The 12,914-nt window shown below is 44.0% G+C and overlaps 1 pseudogene; it reads left to right on the forward strand.

The window, feature by feature from the left end:
• The first annotated feature begins 10,779 nt into the window (after positions 1 to 10,779).
• On the forward strand, positions 10,780 to 11,154 carry LOC147582407 (large ribosomal subunit protein eL34 pseudogene; annotated as a pseudogene).
• The last annotated feature ends 1,760 nt before the right edge of the window (positions 11,155 to 12,914 follow it).

The raw sequence follows: 12,914 nt of genomic DNA on the forward strand, positions 1-12,914 counted from the left end.
AAAAGAACAATAATGAACACCAGTGCCATTTATACACAGAGACAAACAGACAACTGTGGGAATTGTGGTAAAAGAATGGAATGCAAATATTATTAACCTTTCTTATGTGAAAATGACACAACCAAAAAATTAGGAGGGGGCAGCGGAAGAGGAAATGGGAGAAAGTAGAAGTGTGTTAATTTCCTCATGTTTGTTGGCTGGAAGTCAATTGCTAATGCCTAAAGGTGAAACATGCTTTTAAAAATAACTCAAAGCTCTTAATGTTATCTTTTTTTTTTTTTAATTTAAAGGGTTATTTTTAGGAAGCTGGTGTCAAGAATTATTTTCTGGAGTTCATGAATTCCTTCAAGTTTTTCCTCCTGATAAATGTCATGCTTTCGTTTAAAAGAAAAATATGATCCCATTTTTTTGGTAATGCTATGGTGGGTATTTCCTTTCTCTTTAAAACTATTTCTTGTTTTCACCTACAGAGACACAAACACACACTTTCTTTTATTCTCATTCTTATCTCTGTATTTGCAGATAGAAACATCTGGAATAATGGTCCCCAGTCAATAGTTAATTGTCTCTGAAAGGTGGAATTGAGAGCAAATGTATTTTTGTTTTTTACTTTTATTCTTGACAATTTTTGGCATGCTTCAAATTTTTGTAATCCACTAGAAGTTCAATAACCAAGTATAGATCAGACTTGGAACACGCCAGATAATTAGAAATTCTGGACTGTTAGATTTCCTAGGTATTTGTCTATTGCTATTCTAAGGTATCACACTTTCAAAAATGTATTTGTAATGTACTTCATTAATCTGTTTTCCACCTTAAAAATATAATGATTTAAGTAACCCATATACTAAAATAATACATTCTAGATTAATTATATTAGGAATATAATCCACCATGGGGCAGGGTAGCTCAGTCAGTTGAGACCAGATCTTGCTTTCAGCTCAGGTCATGATCTCAAGATTCCAAGCGTCAGGCTCCATGCTTAGTGTGGAGCCTGCTTAGGATTCTCTCTCTCTCCCTCTGCCCCTCTCCCTTGTTTGTGCTTTCTCCATCTCTTCAAAATAAAAACGTAAAGAAATAAAATTGAGAAATATAATCAACTATAGTTAAAGCACACTAGTAATTCAATCCCTGAAAATACAATATATAATGCAGATATAATTAGATATATTACAGGGGTGCCTAGGTGACTCAGTTGGTTAAGTGACTGACTCTTGATTTTTGGCTCACAGTTATGGTATTGAACCCTGAGTCGGGCTCGGTGTGCCGAGCATGAAGCCTGCTTGGGATTCTCTCTTTCCCTCTCTCTTTGCCCCGTCCCCCCAAATAAATAAATAAACTTTCAAATATATTACAGTAGATGTACTACCTGAATGGAAATGATTTGAAGTGAAATAATTCCTTGCAGGAAATTTGTATGCAGCACAGCCTCTATCTTTGAAGAAGTGTATTTATAAATAATTTAGAAACCAACTGTATTTGTAACTTAAACTGAAATTTCCTATCCAGAGTTTTCCCAGTATATACAAGAATTTAACGTAAATACTTGTGTTGTTCAAAACTGAACCAAAACAGTTTACTCCATAATAAAAAGAAAATTCTCTTATTCACACACCCACTCAAAATATATATTAAAATGACTACACTCGGGGTACCTGGCTGGCTCAGGCAGTAAGGCAGGTGACTCTTGATTTAGAGGTCATGAGTTCGAGGCCCACGTTGGGTGTGGAGATGATCAAAATAAAATCTTAAAAAACAAAAAACAAAAAACAAACATGAGTGTGGTGGATGTTAATGGCTACATAGGATTCAATCAGATGAATTTACTTGGCAAATTCTCAATCGTTAGACAATAAGGTCATTTCCAGTTTTTTGCTAATATAAACTGCTTGCATACCTCCTCAATGATTTCTCTGAGATAGGTTCCTAGAAGAATCACTGGGTCAAGGGAATGTATATTCCCAAGGTATTTTAAATTGATTGCCAAGTTGCCTTCCAGAAAGCTCTAGCTAGTTACACATTCCCACCTGCGCTTCAGGAAAGAGAGTTCATCCCTTCCCATGCCCTTACTGTCATGGGGTGTTATTCTAGGCCAGAGGGACTCTGAACTTTCTTCTCAGGTGCCTGGGGAAACGCCCTCACTACCGGAAGACTTAACCGATCATGCATGCCCCTAGGGACTGGCCGGTGGGGGCAGGGCATCGGGCACCTAAAGAAGCCTTAGTGCAAGCCAGCGTCCAAGGTGGCTACATCCGAATGGACAGATCTAGCCCTAATTCCCAGGCTTTGCTTGTCCTTCATCTCTGATTCCCACCCCGCCCCAACCGCACTGGGCACGATTGTACTTGACAAGCGTGTTTAAATTGTGTGTTGTGTTTAAATTGCTCAGTTCGTTGGTACCCCTCCCTCCCAGACATGAGTTCCCTGAGGGCAGGAAGCACATCTGCCTCAGCCACCACTGAATTTCCAGTGCCCAGAGCAGTGCCAGACACTCTCCCTATAGCCTGGGATAAGCCAACTTTTGTTTCTCAGAACCATTCCCTCTCCAAACCTGTGTGCTGCCCTGACTGGTTCAGGTCTTTAATGCGTATCACTTAAACAATTAGCTTACCCTTTAGCTGGTCGCCCTGCTTCCCCTGTCCTTCTGTCTTAGTTCATTATTTCTCTATTCCGTGGTTCTCTTTTGAACATAAGGACCTGACCCCATGAAATCTCTGCTTATAAACCTTCAGGGCTTCCCATTCCCTCCAGAATCCTTTCAATGGAAGGTTTTGGCCCTTTACCACCTTCTTTTGGCCTTATCTTCCACCAGGACTCTGATGACTCTATTTTACAGACATACAAAACGAATCCTAATCCCGGCCCGGGAGAACCCACCTGTCTTAACTCTTTCCTTTGTGCACACTCTTTCCTGCATCCAGAATGCTTTCTCCTCTCTGAATTGCTCTTCTGTTGAAGCCCCAGTTCTGGTGTCACTGTCACTATGAATTTTTCCCTGTCTCTCTGGACAACTCGTCGCTACCTCATTTCTCCTCCCACAATTCTTTGTTCACATCTTTACAAAACGTTGTTTCTGGGGCGCCTGGGTGGCGCAGTCGGTTAAGCGTCCGACTTCAGCCAGGTCACGATCTCGCGGTCCGTGAGTTCGAGCCCCGCGTCAGGCTCTGGGCTGATGGCTCAGAGCCTGGAGCCTGTTTCCGATTCTGTGTCTCCCTCTCTCTCTGCCCCTCCCCCGTTCATGCTCTGTCTCTCTCTGTCCCAAAAATAAATAAACGTTGAAAAAAAAAATTTTTTTTACAAAACGTTGTTTCTAATGGTAATAATATTCAGTTGATGATTAGTGATTTCCTAAAATTTGTGAATTCCTTAAGGGTGAGGACTGTGTTGTCTTCACCCTTGTTTTTTTTTTTTTTATGTTTATTTATTTACTTATGAGAGAGAGAGAGAGAGCAGATGAGGGACAGAGAGCGAGGGAAACGGAGAATCCCAAGCAGGCTCTGCACCATTAGTGCAGAGCCCAATGCAGGGCTGGAATTCACGAACTGTGAGATCATGACCTGAGCCAAAATCAACAGACATTTAACCTACCAAGCCACCCAGACGACCCCATCTTTGTATTTCTTGGGCCCAGAAGCACCTGCCACATTGTGTTAGTAGCAGAAACTGCTTGTTGCCTACGTCAGTATTCATTAGTGATTTCATTTGGGGTAGTGTTACGCCCACCCAAAAGACATTTTCTAGATTCCTTTGTAGCCAGGTTTGTCCGTGTGATTACATTCAGTACACTAAATGTTAGCGGAAGTATTCTGTGGGACTTTCTGGAAGCATCCTTAAAACAGAAGGGAGATACCTTCCTCACTCTTCATCTTTACTTCTACCTGAAATGCAATTGTGATAGCTGTGACTTGAAGAGCCATGTTGAATAATAAGGGATCTTGGCTTCCCAATGACCAGAAAGGCATCGTACTAACCCTGTTTTCTCTACTTCCAGACTTCTTTCACCCTCAAAAGAAACAGTTGTTAGCTTCTTTTCTGTTATGTGCAGCCGAACATAAACCAGACTGATTTAGTAGTCAATAAATGTGTTTTGAAAGCGGAGTGACTCCAAAATTATGTGACTTTTATTGCGTCTTACCTACCAATGGACTTGGAACAAGATTTACCACTTCATTATATCAGTGCATCATCACAGTCTTCTTGAGACATTCATTTGTCTGCACTTTTTATTGGACTTTAGGTCTGTATTTAAAAAAAAAAAATTTAGGGGCGCCTGGGTGGCGCAGTCGGTTAAGCGTCCGACTTCAGCCAGGTCACGATCTCGCGGTCCGTGAGTTCGAGCCCCGCGTCAGGCTCTGGGCTGATGGCTCAGAGCCTGGAGCCTGTTTCCGATTCTGTGTCTCCCTCTCTCTCTGCCCCTCCCCGTTCATGCTCTGTCTCTCTCTGTCCCAAAAATAAATAAACGTGGAAAAAAAAAATTAAAAAAAAAAAAATTTAACATTTATTTATTTTTGAGAGACAGAGCATGAGCAGGGGAGGGGCAGAGAGAGAAGGAGACACAATCCAAAGCAGGCTCCAGGCTCTGAGGTGTCAGCATAGAGCCTGACGTGGGGCTTGAACCCACGAGCTGTGAGATCATGACCTGAGCCGAAGTTGGATGCTCAACCGACTGAGCCACCCGGGAGCCCCTAGATCTGTATTTTGTAATTGTCTTTGCCTATATTTTATTAGTTTTGTAAAGTCGATTCAAATGTGTCTAAAATGCAGATGAGATAAAAATTATAAATAAATCCACTCGCAACTTAAAGTGTAGGCAATCAAAACTGAAAGCCCAGGACTGGGGAGCAGTAGAACCACACCCACATACTGGAAACTCTGTTCTTCCCCCCAGCCCTTCCCCCAGGGATTGCCTCAGCAGGCTGTCCTCCATGCAGGGTTTGTCAACATCTTTCACTGTGACACAATGTGGGCCAGGGCACACCCCCTCAAAGGAAGTTCAGTTTTGGTAAGTGGGTGTGGCAGATGGCTGGTAGAAAGGCTGAGTAGGAGGAGAGGAGATGAGGAAGGTTGACGATTAAAAGGTGCGCAGAATCAAAGAATAGGATCTTGTTATATGGGTGGGGAGCCCCCAGCCCGGGAATAGGAAGTGACTGGCAAATATCTCTTGGGTAACATTTTAGCTGTGATTCTTTCTGTTTTCAGCAGGAAAAGACAACTCTGACAAGTTTAAGCGAAAAGGGAGAATTGATTAGAAAGCTAGTGGTGTTGCCCCTGGCAGCCATGGAAGAGTTTCAGGTGCTATAAATTGACTTCTCATTATGGAGGGTGAGGACTGACTTCCCACAGACCACACCCCGTCACCCCCTCACACACACCTCTTCATCATCCCGGTGGCTTATGTTCCCGTTCCTTCGCAATTCTATTTTCCGCAGAGTCACTAAGCGTCTTGTTTTTTCAGTTGCCTGGTTATCTATGCACTTCTTGTTAATTCAATCCCAAGCTCCTCCCTGCCCCCAGAATGACAGGAGTTCTCAACATGTTCAGATGCAATGGATCTCCATCAATTTCATCATCTTGAAGAAATCTCTCCCAGTGCCTTTGACCTGGTCCTGTCTTTTTTTTTTTTTTTAATGTTTATTTATTTTTGAGAGAGAGAGAGAAAGAGAGACAGAGTGTGTGCAGGGGAGGGGTAAAGAGAGAGAAAGAGACACAGAATCTGAAGCAGGTTCCAGGCTCTGAGCTGTCAGCACAGAGCCTGATGTGGGGCTTGAACCCACGAACTGTGAGATCATGACCAGAGCTGAAGTCGGACGTTTAACCGACTGAGCCATCCAGGCTCCCGGACCTGGTCCTGTCTTGTGTGGACTGCTCTTCAGGACTGATATGTGGGGTGGTCATGGTGTCTCACCTGACCAGCATCCTGGGGATGTCTTGTCTGCACACATATTTAAGAGTGGGGCACAGAAAAGTGAATTAGAAGCCCCACGTACATATGTGGGGCTTGCCAACGGGGACTTGATTGCAGAGTGATCTGGCTGGGCCAGTTCATTGGGAAACCTCTGATGTCAGTATCTCTAGGTCTTTTTTCTCGGGCTTGGTCAAATTTGCCAGAACAGTTTCTGCCAGTCTCATGCTCAGAGGGAAGAAGCCTGCCAGTGTTCTGACTGTGGAATGGGGGAAGAGAGGCGGTGGTCTCCTCATTTCGTATGTAGGATGTCCGTGCTTAAACCTCCTGTTTCCAATATGCCACCTGGGCCCCCAACTGTGACCGATGTCTCTCAGTCCAGAAATCTGATTTTATCCTTTCCTAATGGAAGTCTCTAGTGTCTCCTGCTGGGGTAGAGGAGGGACCGCCACTCACTAAGGGCAGTGCGGGAGGAGTTAGGGAGTCTAATGGCTTCTTAAATCCACATTTAATTAGTTCTCCTGTTTTTATGCCCAGTTTTAACCTTACTCCAAGTGAGTAGTACCTGCTGCCTCCTACCTCAAGTTCCTGGGGGCTCCACGGTGTAAACAGGGGAGTATCTTGGTTTTTTTTTTGTTTGTTTTGTTTTGTTTTTTGTTTTTTTTTGCACAGCCGGTCTAGGATTCAGCTTTTAATGCTACGAAGTGACCATTAGTCCAGTTTGAGTCAAGTGTCCCTCCTAAACCAATTAACTTTGGCAAAGAGAGTAGAGGCCATGGCTGGCGTAGAGGGTCCAACAGTGTGGTGGGGGTGGAGTCATGTTTTACTAACATGGCAGCTCCCATGGTCATAGAGATGGGGAAGGGCAGTCCCTAGGAAAGGAGATGGATAGTCCCTTAGGATCTACCACAGCTAGGAAAGAGGAGATTGAAATCTGGGGCTCTTTTTATTCTCCCCATCTTGTTGGTCATCATAAGGGCAGAAATGAGAGGGAGGGGATAGGACGAAAAAGTAGTCATCACAGCTCCTGGGGTAGGAGCTGGTGTCCACAGGAAACTTCTGAGTCTATGATGCTATTGGATTAGGTGAGGGAGAAGACAGTGTACATGCAAAAGCTGGAGCAGGCAGAGGGACAGTGGGCAAGTCTCCAGGAGGGCACTGAATGGGAAGGCCGTGGGAGAAACACTGACGTACTTAAGTAAGAAGGTTGCCCAGCAAAGTGCTCCTCAAGAATTTGGGAATCTTTCAGGGGCGGTTCACAAGGACTTAGGAATACATGGGCTCCTCTCTGGCATTAGGGCTGCCTCAAATCTCCCACTGGGTATCTTCTGGGCACCACCAGGTTCTGGGAGATAGTGGCATGTTGTGATGCCAACATGGCACGTTGTTCTATTGCAAAATGGGAAAAGACTTGGTTCATCTCTTTTGTGTTACACTTGTTGGAAGGGCCCTAAAGCCACCTGCGGCCACACCAATTTGAAGAATAAAAAGGGTTTTCGCTTTTTGTATTTCCAACCTGACACACTGGGCCTCTCTCCTCCAACAGCCATGACTCTCCTCCAACAACTTTTTTCTGGGCCAAGCTGGTCATGCCTTTGGGATGTGAGCTTTCCGAGAAGTCTGCTCAGTCATTCAGGCAAATCAGCTGCCAGACACAGTCTTGCATATCCAGGCCTCAATTTATGCCCCAAATTATGTTATCCTAGTCTCAACGTGTTCGATACGTTTTCTGGCACACATTGATTAACGCTGGGGAAATTCACCGAAGAGGCACATAAGCTCTGCCCCTCTGACTCCTGGCATTAAAAGTGGGTGAGACTTCGCACATGTGTGTTTAAGGACAGTCCTTTATAAAGCAGGACTACCATCGCTTTCTGTGGTAACAGAATACCCAACTAGTGGGGGCTTGTGCCTGGAGTGAGCAAACTGGCCCACAAGCCAAATCCGGACTGTCACCTGTTTTTGTAGAGCACATGAGCCAAGAATGGTTTTAAAATTTTTTAATGATTGAACAGAAATCAAAAGAAGAATGAGATTTTGTGACATGTTAAGATTCTATGAAATTCAAGGCTCAGTGTCCATAAGGAAGTTTTACTGGAGCACAGCCATGCTCTTTCCATTATGCATCGTGCATGGCTGTTTGCATGCTCCAGCAGCAGAGTTAAGTAGTTGAGATAGACATTGTGTGTTCCGCAAAGCCTAAAATATTTACTGTCTGGTTCTTTACAGAAAAGAAGCGCTGATCCCTGGCTTAAACCATAACAAATCTGTTATTTCCTTAAGAAATCTGAAAATAAGGCATTTCCAAGGTTTAGTTCAGTGGTTCCACAAAGTCTAGGTGCTAAGGTGACATATCTAAAATTCTCCCAGTCTTGCCTCATAGTCACAAGATGGCTGCATCAGCCTGAAGCACTAGTACTCACAAAATCCCATCCAAAGGCAGGAAACAAGAGAACAGCAGGGGGGCAGAGAAGGACCTTTTTAGCATGCTTCTTTAAATTCATCAGAGAGGAAAATTCTTTCTCCAATTCCCCTAGAAAGCCTTATTCTCAATCTCATTGGCCGGCACTAAGTCAGTAGATCACACGACATCCCATGCCGTCATGGAAGCGGCTAAATGAGAAGGGGAAGGAAATGGCCATTGGATAGCGGACTGTAAGTGACTGCCACATACACAAACTGTCGCTGTGGGCAAGTGGTGAGTCGGTGGCAGTGGTGTGAGAGCCAGCTGCACACACCTCTTTCCTTCCTGCATTTAGTGATGTCACACTGCTGGTTTGAAGTTGGTCAAAATTGACAACGGTGGGAGTATTTATGTCACAGAAGTGAATAAATACTATAAATCAAGTGGTTTTGTCAGCACACGACTGATTAGGGATGGTTTTTATTTGGCTATACTTTTCCAAGTTTTCTACAATGAACATGGGTTAATTTTATAGTCAGAAAAAAAAAATGTTTTAAGAACAAAAGAGGCCTCACCTTATATCATATACGAAATTAACTCAAAACGGGTGAAAGATGTAAACATAAGAGCTGAAACTATAAAACTCTTAGAAGGGGTACCTGGGTAGGATGCGTGGGTGCTCAGTCACTTAAGCATCCGACTTCAGCTTAGGTCATGATCTTGCAGTCCGTGAGTTCGAGCCACATGTCAGGCTCCAGGAGCCTGGAGACTGCTTTGGATTCTGTGTCTCCCTCTCTCTCTGCCCCTCTCCTGCTCGCACTCCATCTCTCTCTCTCTCCCTAAAAAAATAAGCAAACATTAAACATTGGGATTCTCTTTCCCTCTCTCCCTTCCCCTCCCTCCCCCCCCAGACACTGTCTCCAGAAAATTAAATGCCCCTCCCCCCCCACCGTGCTCTAAATAAATAAATAAATAAATAAATAAATAAATAAAAGATTATTATACTGGGGCACCTGGGTGGCTCAGTCAGTTAAGCGTCCAACTTTGGCTCAGTTCATGATCTCACGGTTCGTGAGTTCAAGCCCCACGTTGGGCTCTGTGCTGACAGCCCAGAGCCTGGAGCCTACTCTGCATTCTGTGTCTCCCTCTCTTTCTGCCCCTCCCCTACTCACTCTCTATCTCTCTCAAAAATAAAGAAACATTAAAAAAAATTTCTTTTAAAGATTATTATAAAACTCTTAAAAGTAAACACGGGAAAAGCTTCATGACATTAGATTTGGTAACAGTTTCTTACATGTGACACTGAATGTATAAACAACAGAAGTAAAAATATATAAATTAGACTCCCTCAAAAGGAAAAACCTCTGTGCATCAGAAGACACCACAGTGTGAAAAGGCAAACTATGAAATGGGAAAAAATATGGGCAAATCTTACATCAGATAAGGGATTAAGATCCAGTATATAAAGAACTACACTGGACAACAAAATAGAAAACAAATGACTCCATTAAAAAATGGGTAAAGGGGCACCTGGGTGGCTCAGTCGGGTAAGTGTCTGACTTCAGTCCAGATCATGATCTTGCTGTTTGTGGGTCCAAGCCCCACGTCGGCCTCTTTGCTGTCAGCACAGAGCCCGCTTCGGATCCTCTGTATCCGCCCCCCCCCCCCCGCCCCCACCCCTGCACTTGCTTTCTCTTTCTCTCAAAAATAAATAAACTTAAAAAAAAAAATAGGTGGAGGACTTGAGTTGACGTTTCTCCAAAGAAGATATACAAATGGCCTATAAGCACACGAAAAGATGTTCAATAACGCAGTATCACTAATCATTAGGGAAATGTGAATCAAAATCACAAGGAGATATCAATTTATACCCATTAGGGTAGCAACTATAAAAACAAACAAACAAACAGAGAATAAGTGTTGGTGAGGCTTTGGGGAAATAGGAGATTCATACATTATTGGTGAGAATGTGAAACGGTGCAGCCACTATGGAAAGCAGTGTTGTGGTCCCTCAAAATATTAAAACTAGAATTATTATATGATCTGGCAATTCCATCTCTGGCTATACATCCCAAAGAATTGAAAGCAGAGTCTTGAAGAGGTATTTCTACCCCCACGTTCACAGCAGCATTATTTACAATAGCCAAAAGGTGGAAGCATCCCAAGTGTCCATCAATAGATAAATGGATAAACATAATAAGGGAGATAGATGCATGCAATGTACGCAGCCCCACCTGGGGCTGGGGTGGGGGGAAGGGGGCGTTGTTATTTCACAGATGCAGAATTTCAGTTTTGTAAGATGAAAACAATTCAAGAATTTGGTTGCACAACAACGTGAACGTGCTTACCATTACTCAACCCTATACTTAAAAGTGGCTAAGATGGTAAATTTTATGTTACATGTATTTTACCACAACTAAAAAAATTTTTTTTTTTTTTAATTTTCTGGGGACAGTGTCTGGAGGCATTTAGAATGGTCCAGTGTCTGAAATACCTTCCCAGGTGGGTCTACAACACAGCCTCTAAGGAAACCAGGCTGTCCCTGGTAGTAGAATTGTTGACCTTTATACCAAGAAGGTTAGGAAAGCACCAAAATGTGCGTGTGGGTGTGCCCAGGCCGGCATCGAGGAGTTGGTGCTGTGAGACCTCACCTTCCTATGAGGTTGTCTCAAATGAACAAATATGTCAGCAGGGCCTTTGGTGGTTCCGTGCCTGCTGTGGCCGTGAGGGGACTGAGTGTGCGTCCTCACTGAGGAGCAGAAAATCTTTGAAAGTTTTGAAGGACAGAATACAAGCACAGAGTCAGAAAACTAAATTTAAAAACGAAGCTTTTTTCACTATATGCTAACTAACTTGGATGTAAATTAAAAAATAAAATAAGATAAATAAAAATGAAGCTTTTTTGAGTAATGGAAAATTTTTTTGTAAAGGTTAATTTAAGCTTGAGGTGGGAAGTGAAATTAAAAAAATATTTTGAGGGGCGCCTGGGTGGCTCAGTCAGTTGAGCATCCCAGTCTTAATTTCAGCTCAGGTCATGATCCCAGGGTCGTGGGTTCCACACTGAGCATGGATCCTGCTTAAGAGTCTCTCTCTCTCTCTCTCTCTCTCTCTCTCTCTCTCCCTCTCTCCACTCCCTGTTTGCCTGTGCTCTCTCTTTCTAAAATTAAAAACATGATAATAATTCGAGTCCAGGTGAATCCAGACTCCGGGACAGATGACTTCCCAAGTAGCTGCGAACATGAGCTGGTAACTCAGGCTGGACGGTGAAATCCCTGAAGACCACAGGAGCTGGACTTCTGGGCTGTCTGGGTTCGAAGCAGAAGCAGACAGTCCTGCCCACTTCCGATTTGGGGGGCTGCTTTCTGAAACGATGAAGAGTACTAGGTTAGGATTAGAACATGTGGTATACTTTATTTTTTTTTTCAACGTTTATTTATTTTTGGGACAGAGAGAGACAGAGCATGAACGGGGGAGGGGCAGAGAGAGAGGGAGACACAGAATCGGAAACAGGCTCCAGGCTCTGAGCCGTCAGCCCAGAGCCCGACGTGGGGCTCGAACTCACGGACCGCGAGATCGTGACCTGGCTGAAGTCGGACGCTTAGCCGACTGCGCCACCCAGGCGCCCCCATACTTTAAATGTTCACCTGTATGGGGCACCTGGGTGGCTCAGTCGGTTGAGCGTCTGACTTCGGCCCAGGTCACGATCTCATGGTTTCTGAGTTCGAGCCCCGCGTGGGGCTCTGTGCTGACAGCTCAGAGCCTGGAGCCTGCTTCGGATTCTATGTCTCCCTCTCTCTCTGTCCCTCCCCTGCTCATGCTCTGTCTCTGTCTCAAAAATAAATTAATAAAAACATTAAAAAAATGTAAATGCTCACCTGTAATTAATGCTTTAACATAAAAGGTACAATAAGGTATAATTGTACTTTTCACAGGATTTTAAAGAAATATGAATCCATTGTGTGTTACAGGCAGCAAGGCCAGTCACTAAGCCACACATTTAAATCTGATTCATCAGTGTCTTTCTTTCATTTCTTGCAGGGCTACTCTGTGGACTATATCTATAATCCTATTTGGAAAAAACATCAAAAGTTTAAATTTGAGACCTGTTGTAAAAGTGAGATTGGAGCCTGACTGCCTTCCTGCCAGCTGCCCAATACCCACCTCCATGAAAGGATCTGGAGGGAGCCATCTGGGGCCTGAGAGAGAACACAGTCTGTTTGAGAGACCTGGTCAGCATGACCCTGTCCTGAGAATTAATTTTGGCTCTATGGGTGGACAGCAATGTTCCCCAACGTCTGATCCTCAGTCTCTTTTATCTCTACACAGATTCAACAATTACATCTGTATGGGTGTCTCTAAGCCCCCACTTCCACCTGACCTCTCTAGTATCTCCAGTCCCACACTTCCAACTTCCAGAGAGAAAGGTCCGCTTTGCTGCCTCACCCGGGCTGGCCCCCAAGCTCAACGCTCCTAGTTGAGCTCATCATTCCACCTCCTGGACCTGAAACCTAGAATTATTTTCAACTCCTACCACTCCCTTGGCGCAGGTAACCCATTAGTCACCACGCATAGTCACCCACTGCTGGTAATGGCTTTCACACTCATCCC

Source organism: Puma concolor, chromosome A3 (assembly GCF_028749965.1).
Source record: "Puma concolor isolate L17-30 chromosome A3, mPumCon1.1.hap2, whole genome shotgun sequence".
Lineage (NCBI taxonomy): Eukaryota > Metazoa > Chordata > Mammalia > Carnivora > Felidae > Puma > Puma concolor.